We start from the raw sequence: 9153 nt of genomic DNA on the forward strand, positions 1-9153 counted from the left end.
ATTTTCGGCAAGCCTCGAATCGGGCCACACCCCCGATCGTTCAGGTGTGCAAATCGGTCTTAAAATCGGCCTTAAAATCTTCTAGTGTGCAGTCAGCTTATCATCATTTAATGGTGAGTAATTAATGCTGGAACCGCTCCAATCGTTTCAAACTCATGACTTCGATTTATCAGTTTGATTTACTAGCAAAAACCTGATCAAAAGATCTCTGAATTTCGGCATCACTCCTAATGATTTTAAAAAGCACTTATGTTGGGTGTAACAGCTTTTTGAAACTCCAAATCAGTTGCGTCGCAAATTTGATTCACTGTTTCGAACCACAGTTTGATCATTTGATTCAGATGGCGGCTTCAAACCTGACCGGAAAATAACAATGAAATTATTTTCTACCTATTAGATTGTTATTTTTACGTCTACGCCTACCACAACCCTAAACTTAGCCATTACTATAGTAAAAGAAAATGTTTTATTGTTGTACAGTGTGATAAAAATAGATAGATTGATGTGCGCATGCCCAGTAGCGAGATCTGTCTCCCTTCTAGTCTAAACCACTTCAAACTGCGGGTCGCGAATCACTTGATTAGAACAGAATTTTGGAGCGGGTTTGTGAATCTTTTGATTTACATCGGAACTTCGGATCACATATAGTTATATGATTCAAATCGGAACTTAAAGGTGGGTTTGAAATCATTTTTTGAAAACAAAACAAAGGAAAATAAAGAAAGCATTGGCCACACAAATACAAATTTTAAAATCCTTTTTAAAAATCAGCCATGGTTTTACTTGTATGTTCTTTTGTATAACCACAGTTTTACTGGAAATGTGCAGTGTAGCAAAACCATGGTCAATTTGTGGTTATCATAGTTTAATTACCGTTTTTTGTTTTGTTTTGGTCACATCTTACTCATCACATATTCTTGTCTTGACATCAAAACTTCCCTAAATTGGTAGGCTACTACCTGGACTTACTTTTAGCTACTTATAAACACTTAGAGTATTAGTTTTTAAAATGATCAAATCCTTTATTTCTTCTTTCATGAAAATATTAATAACGTTTGTGTATATTTTTTTTCTTCTCTGAACTATTATTATTTTTCCTTCTGTGTAAGTCTAGTTCGGAGGTATATAGCAAATATATTGTACATAGCAAAAGATAGCCTTTGATTAGTTATGCCTATTGTCATAAGACTCTGAAAACCTAGTTTTTCAAAGTATTTCTAGACCAATGGTCTGAATTTGTCCAAATTCAAGTCAAATCATCTTCAAACCATGTTGGCCAATAATTAATGGAAATTAATTTATTTTATTTTATTTTTGAACTACGAACAAATATGTCTGTATCTCTGCAAAGCTTTGACATACTGACACCAAACTTAATGTGTGTCATCATCGCCTCACATTGACTACACCACATCAATGTGGTAACAGCGACACCTATTGGTCAAAAGCTGTAAACCAGTAAAAAAATAACATGGTCAGTTTGACCAAATTCAAGTCAAATCACCTTCAAACCATATTAGCCAATAAGTAATGGATTTTGATTTTTGTTTATTGCACTACAAACAAATTTTACTGTATCTCTGCAAAGCTTTGACATACTGACACCAAACTTAACGTGTCATCATCACCTCACATCAATATGGTAACAGCAACACCTATTGGTCAAATGCTGTAAACCAGTAAAAAAAAAACATGGTCAATTTGTGGTTATCATGGTTTAATTAAGTTGCCAGGTTTACAAAAAAGTAATACATTTAGTTTTAAAATTTTAAAAATGATTAGCTTTTGATTATTTATGCCTACTTTTTCAAACTCTTTCTAGATCAATGATCTGAATTTGTCCAAATTCAAGTCAAATCATCTTCAAACCAAGTAGGCCAAAAGTAATGGATTTTGATGTATTTTTATTGCACTAACATATATGATAGCATGATGCCAAATTGCGTCTGTATCTCTGCAAAGCTTTGACACACTGACACAAAACATGTCATCTTCACCTCACATCGATATGGTAACAGCGACACCTATTGGTCAAAGACTGTACTAAAGACTGTATTTATCATTTATTTTTTCAACCATTTGACTAAAATCTTCTTAAAATGTCTTTAATTTCTCATTGTTCCAGTTGGTCTGATGATCATTTCATGCTTTCACGCTGGTGTGCTTCACCCTCTGGTGTTATTTTGCAAATATTATGGCAATGTTGCTTTTTAATGTTATCTAAACCGTCTTAGATAAACATCCAAATAAAATATTTCAAAAAAACGATCCATAATCAATATAAAAGTAAATTTTTTATGCCAGCGCTTGTGAATGTTATTATAGACCAGATAACTTTGAATGACCGTTCTATTAACATTAAAGGAAAGATGTTTGTTCATAACTTTGAGAGAACCTTGCCAGCTCATTTGGAGAACATTCCCTTTTAGCTGGTCACTACTTGAGTTATTGTTAGTTGATGCAGGTGTCTGTGTTTTTCAGGCTGTATTGTGAGAATCCTGCTGTTTTCTTATCGATAGTATACTCTTGCATTGTGTCATTTGCTGATGCTTTGGGGAAACGCAGTCAACCTGATTTCTCTTGACCCTAGCTCTATCTTATTTTAATCCTCAGGAAAAGTGTCAAATGAAACTGATAGACTTTCAAACCCACAGAAACAAAAACAAAAAAAACAGGAAGACAAATAGACGGTGTTAGGACTGCCCTGTTTTGGTTTAGGTGTTTTTGTTTCTTTTAGGATTGAGATTGGGGCGTGACTTCAGCGCACCTGATGGTCGTCATCGCTCCTATTTAAACACCTTGCCAGAGTTCGTCAGGGCCGCTGTTCCTCGGGCAGTTGGCCAGAGCTGCGCTCCAATTTGTAGCATTATGTTTTGTTTTGCATCCATTCACTATCACTGACAACACTTACTGCATCCATTCATTCGCTTTTCACACTGATTAGACCTACTGATACTGATGTTTTGATTATGTTTACTTTAATTTTGGGATAATAAATGTTACGTTTAACTTTATTTCGCCTGTGTCGTCTCCCTTTATGTTACATCATTGAGCCGGGTGTAACATATGGGGGCTCGTCTAATTTAAATTGATTTGATTTCGTTAAACTGATTGTTTATTAAACTTTGTTCGTTTAATTACTTGGGTGGGAGAGACCATGAGGCGAAAATATTTGTTGGAGCGTCGGTTTTGGTATTTCTAGTCAGCTCAGAAAAGGTAAGTTCTTGCGGTTTAAAGCTGTGTATTTGTGTATATTCCCCAGTTAGGTTGTAGCAGCGCTTTGCGTTGTTTTTTTGTTTTAGTTTATTATTTTTGTGCGGCTTCTGGGTCAAGTGCACTGCCGTGGTGTTGCTCCGAACTGTCTGTTCGGTTCCACGCCAGCGGTATTTGGGTGCTTCAAAGGGCTTGACTCTTGGGAGCGCATGAAGACTAGGAATAGTTAGTTAGAAGGTTTGATTAGGATTAGGTGGGGAAGTCGTGAAATTGTACACAGTTTGTGACCGTAAGAATTACCTGAGTGAATTGTAATTGGAAGTAGGTTATAGGTCGAATTATGTTATAGTAATTGATCATTTTTGAAGGTTTGATAATGACATCAATTGAGGAATTTTGTAAAGCTCCCTCGGATGAGCTATTGAATTTGTGTTCGAAAAAACAGCTATGGGAAATTGTCGATCAATATGAATTAAGGGGCGTTGATAAGCGATTGCGAAAGGATGAGGTCAGAGAAATAATTAGAGCTAAATTGTGTGAACTTCAGATTTTACCAATCACGCCAAAACGAGTAACAGCTGGGGTTAATCCCGCAGCTGAGAAGTCTATGTCATTTGTTGGGTTGTCGTTTGAGCAGCAAAAAGAGCTGATTGGGATGCAACAGTTGCACGAAAAAGAGATGCGTGATCGTGAAATAGAAATAGAGAAGCTTAAATTAGATGACTTGATGAAACAACGTGAGATGGAGTTTGAAAAATTGAAACATGAGCAAAAATTAGCTGTAGAACGACAAAATCAAGAGTTTCAGCTAAAATTTGAGAGTTTGAAACTTCAAAGTGAGAGCAGGTCACCTTCTGATCGCGCAGATTGTTCGTTTAATCTCATTAATAATTTGAAATTGTTGCCTGCGTTCAATGAGCGAGATCCGGATGTCTTTTTCTCATTATTTGAAAGCATAGCTGATGAACGGGAATGGCCTGAGACCGACCGTACAGTTATGCTTCAATCTGTATTAGTGGGAAAAGCTCAAGAGGCGTATACTGCTCTTTCCGTAGAGGAAAGGAAAAAATATGATAGTGTAAAATCTGCGGTGTTAAAAGCCTTTGAGCTGGTTCCAGAAGCTTATCGCCAACGTTTTCGTACTTGGAGAAAAAGTGAGAGACAAACACACGTGGAAGTCACAAGAGAGTTAAGTAATCATTTTGATCGCTGGTGTACAACATCTAACGTACAATTATTTAGTGAGTTACGCGAAATGATGATTATTGAGCAACTAAAAAACATCGTTCCTGATCAAATTGCTGTGTATATTAATGAAAATAAACCTCGTACTGCCGTGGACGCTGCATCATTAGCAGATGATTTCGTTCTGACTCATAAAAACCGATTTGGTTATGGGAATCGGGGTAATGGAAACATTCATTTTAAGCAATCACAACAAATTGATCGTCGTTCACCTTCTCACAGAGTAATATCTGATTCTACATGTCGTTATTGTCTAGAGGCTGGGCACTGGAAGAATGAGTGTCCTGTACTTAAAAGTAAACAGGTACGTGGTAAGAATAAAAATTCTGCGCCTGTACTTCTGACTACTTGCTTGCCGCATGCGCCGTCTGCACGCTGTATGGAAGACCTGTCCATGATAAGAGAAAATTGTTCCGCAATTAAATGCAACACAGGTTATGCACCATTTATTTCTAAAGGGTGTGTTTCTCTTTTAGAGGGACATGAGAGTGTACCGGTAAGAGTTTTGAGAGATACTGGATCGTCAGAGTCCTTTATTTTGGATTCCATACTTCCATTTTCATCCAGTTCATATGTTGGTAAGAATGTTTTGATCCGAGGAATTGCACTCCAAACGTTGTCTGTTCCTTTGCACAAGTTTGTTTTACAGTCCCAGTTAGTGAACGGAGAAGTTATTATGGGAGTGCGCCCTTCTTTGCCGGTGGAGGGAGTGGAGATCATTTTGGGAAATAACTTGGCCGGGGAGTGTGTGTGGCCGGTAATGGCCCCTTCACCGATTGTCACCCCGTCTTTTTTCGATCAGGAATGTCGTGAGTTGCCCGAAGATGTGTCTTGTGTTGTGACGCGGTCTAAGACAAAAATGTTGAATGATGAGACCATTAACTTGTATGATACTTGCGTACCGGCTAAGTCGGTTGTTCCTGGATTGTCTCTCTTGTCCAAAATTTCTCGTGCAGAATTCGTTGACGCCCAGAGGGATGATCCTGGGTTGAAAAGTTTGGTCGCTGCTGTTCTCCCACCGAAGGAGGTAGAGAGTGCCGCGACTGGATACTTCATCAATGATGGGGTGCTTCTGCGTAAGTGGCTTGCCCCAAATGAGGATGGCGGTGGTGAGTCACTGGTTCAAGTTGTTGTACCTGAAAAATTCAGAGATGTTGTACTTCAATTGGCTCATGGCGATATAGCGGGTCACTTGGGTGTAAAAAAGACTTATGCACGAGTCTTGCAACACTTTTATTGGCCGCTTTTGAAAAAAGATATCTCGCGGTTTATTAGAACATGTCATACGTGCCAAGTGACCGGAAAACCTAATCAACCTTTGAAACCGGCCCCATTGTGTCCAATTCCTCCAGTAGAGCAGCCCTTTGAATATCTGTTAATAGACTGTGTTGGTCCGTTACCTCCCTCTAAATCGGGAAGTAAATTTCTCTTGACTGTAATGTGTCAAAGTACTCGCTATCCAGCGGCTTACGCGCTGCGTAACATCACTACGCGATCCGTAGTAAAAGCCCTGTCTCAATTCATCTCAATCTTTGGCATCCCTAAGGTCATTCAAAGTGACCAGGGAACGAATTTTACGTCAAAAATGTTCGCAGAGATTTTAAAGCAGTTAGGAGTGCAACATAACCGTTCCAGCGCACAGCATCCTCAGAGTCAAGGTGCGTTGGAGAGATTTCACCAAACACTTAAGTCTCTTTTGCGTGCATATTGTGTCGAATTGAATCGAGACTGGGAGGAAGGGCTTCCGTGGCTTTTGTTAGCCGCAAGGGAGGTCACGCAGTCTAGTTTGGGTTTTAGTCCTAACGACTTAGTTTTTGGACACAAGGTGCGTGGTCCGCTTGCCGTTGTCAGCGATCAGTTAAAAGGTAAACAGCCACCAAAAAGTCTGCTTGACTATGTGAATGGTTTTAAAAGACGTTTGTTTTTAGCTGGTCAAGCAGCACGGAAAAATTTGGAGAAGTCACAAATTAAGATGAAAAAGCTTTTTGATCGTCGGTCTGAAAGGCGTGTATTCAATCCTGGGGATCAGGTCTTGGCATTGCTGTCCTTAGTGAACTCTCCGTTCTGCGCAAAATTTGTGGGACCATTTACTGTTGTGCGTGCACTGTCTGATCTTAATTATGAAATTGCAACTCCAGATAGAAAGAAAACAACCCAAATCTGTCATGTAAACTTGCTGAAACCTTTTTTCTCCCGTGATTGTCAAGCAGTTGGTGTTAAATCATCTGCGGTGGTCAGTCCTGTGACTGATGCGCTGGGACAGTCTTCTGTGGGAGACCGGGAAGGGGGTAAGTTTTTAGACGATGCTGTAGTGCAACCTCGATTAAAAAATTCTGAGACTCTGGAAAATTTGGAGAGTTTGTTTTCTCACTTGTCTGTTTTGCAGCGAGCGGAATTGTCACAGTTGATACATGAGTTTTCGTCACTGTTTGGGGACGTTCCATCACAAACTCATTTAATAGAGCACGACGTGGATGTGGGTGATGCTTCACCTATACGCCAGCGTTTTTATCGCGTCCCTTTTGAAAAACGTGTTAAGTTAGAGTCGGAGATTCAGTATATGCTGAAGAATAACATTGCCAAATCGTCCTGTTCGAGCTGGGCCTCGCCGTGTTTATTGGTTCGAAAACCGGATGGAACAGACAGGTTTTGTACGGATTATCGCAAAATTAACAAAATTACTAAACCTGACGCGTTTCCCCTCCCGAGAATGGAGGATTGCGTTGATCAAGTGGGCTCGGCAAGATATGTCAGTAAATTTGATTTACTTAAAGGGTACTGGCAGGTGCCTTTGACACCTCGGGCACAGGAAATCACTTCTTTTATAACTTCTTCAGGGCTATATTCTTATTCTGTCATGAGCTTCGGTTTACGTAACGCTCCTGCTACATTTCAGAGACTAATGAATCGTGTAGTCTCTGGTTTGGAAGGTTGCGCGGTCTATTTGGACGATGTTATAGTTTACAGCGATAGTTGGGATCAACACGTGACACGGGTACGAGATTTATTTAAACGTTTAGCAGAGGCTAATTTGACCGTGAATTTAGCTAAATGTGATTTTGCACGGGCAACGGTTTCTTATTTGGGCAAGGAAGTGGGTCAGGGTATGGTGCGCCCTTTGCGTGCCAAAGTGAGCGCGATCGAGAATTTTCCTACGCCTTGTACTAAAAAAGAGCTCATGCGGTTTATTGGTCTGGCCAGTTACTATCGTGGGTTTTGCCCCAATTTTTCATCAGTCATTTGTCCCCTCACTAATCTTTTAAAGAACTCTGCTAAATTTGAGTGGACTCTACATTGTCAAAAAGCTTTTGAGAATGTTAAATTGTTGTTGACAGCTGCTCCTGTGTTAGCAGCGCCCTTAAGTGGCCTTCCTTTCGAGATTCAAGTTGACGCCAGTCATGTGGGAGCCGGAGCGGTTTTACTCCAGACTCATTCTGATGGTCTTAGTCATCCAATTAGTTATTTTTCACGTAAATTTAATTCATATCAGTTGAACTATTCTGTTATTGAGAAGGAAACTCTAGCACTTATCTGGGCACTTCAACATTTTGATGTATATGTGGGGGGAGGGTCCCCAGTTGTCATTTTTTCGGATCACAATCCCTTGACATTTCTTCACTCATTGCAGAGTCCGAGTCAACGATTAATGCGGTGGATACTTTTCCTCCAGCCTTACAACTTGACGATTAAACATATTAAGGGAATTGAGAATGTTTTTGCGGACACTTTGTCACGTGCCCCTCTGGCGGAGTGACGTGATGGTTTTTTGTCTCCAATTGATGTGACTTGACCTACTTCCAATCCATACGTATGTATGTTACAATTAAATTTTTTTATGTGGGATTTTTTTTTTTTAAGGGGGGTGTGTTAGGACTGCCCTGTTTTGGTTTAGGTGTTTTTGTTTCTTTTAGGATTGAGATTGGGGCGTGACTTCAGCGCACCTGATGGTCGTCATCGCTCCTATTTAAACACCTTGCCAGAGTTCGTCAGGGCCGCTGTTCCTCGGGCAGTTGGCCAGAGCTGCGCTCCAATTTGTAGCATTATGTTTTGTTTTGCATCCATTCACTATCACTGACAACACTTACTGCATCCATTCATTCGCTTTTCACACTGATTAGACCTACTGATACTGATGTTTTGATTATGTTTACTTTAATTTTGGGATAATAAATGTTACGTTTAACTTTATTTCGCCTGTGTCGTCTCCCTTTATGTTACATCATTGAGCCGGGTGTAACAGACGGACAGACAGAAGTGAGAAGTCCGACAATAAAAATCTGGAGCCCGATTAACATTGAGCATTGAAACATGCTGGTCTCATCCGATTAGGGTCTCAATCTAATATTCGGGATTGTTTTTGATGTAATTAAATTCTAACTAAACTAAATCCTTATAGCAGTATAAATGTGTGTTTGTGTGTGTTACAGGCTCAAGATGTGATGAATTTTGCGGTTTGTTATCATCCTGATGAGCAACTGTCTCTCAGACAAAAACACTGATTATAAAGTAAATAGACTTTCTATTGTCTTAGTCAGCCTAAATTTTAATACAATAAAGCCACATTTAATTTTTTTTTTTTTTACAAAGCGTAGTTTACACTTAAATAGACAAAGTGAAATGTTCAACATTCAATAAAATGTAGGCTAATTAAATCATTCTTAAATATCATTTAGCTTTTTTTAATTATTATTATTT

The sequence above is a fragment of the Garra rufa genome, chromosome 18 (genome assembly GCF_049309525.1).
Source record: "Garra rufa chromosome 18, GarRuf1.0, whole genome shotgun sequence".
In the NCBI taxonomy this organism is placed as follows: Eukaryota; Metazoa; Chordata; class Actinopteri; order Cypriniformes; family Cyprinidae; genus Garra; species Garra rufa.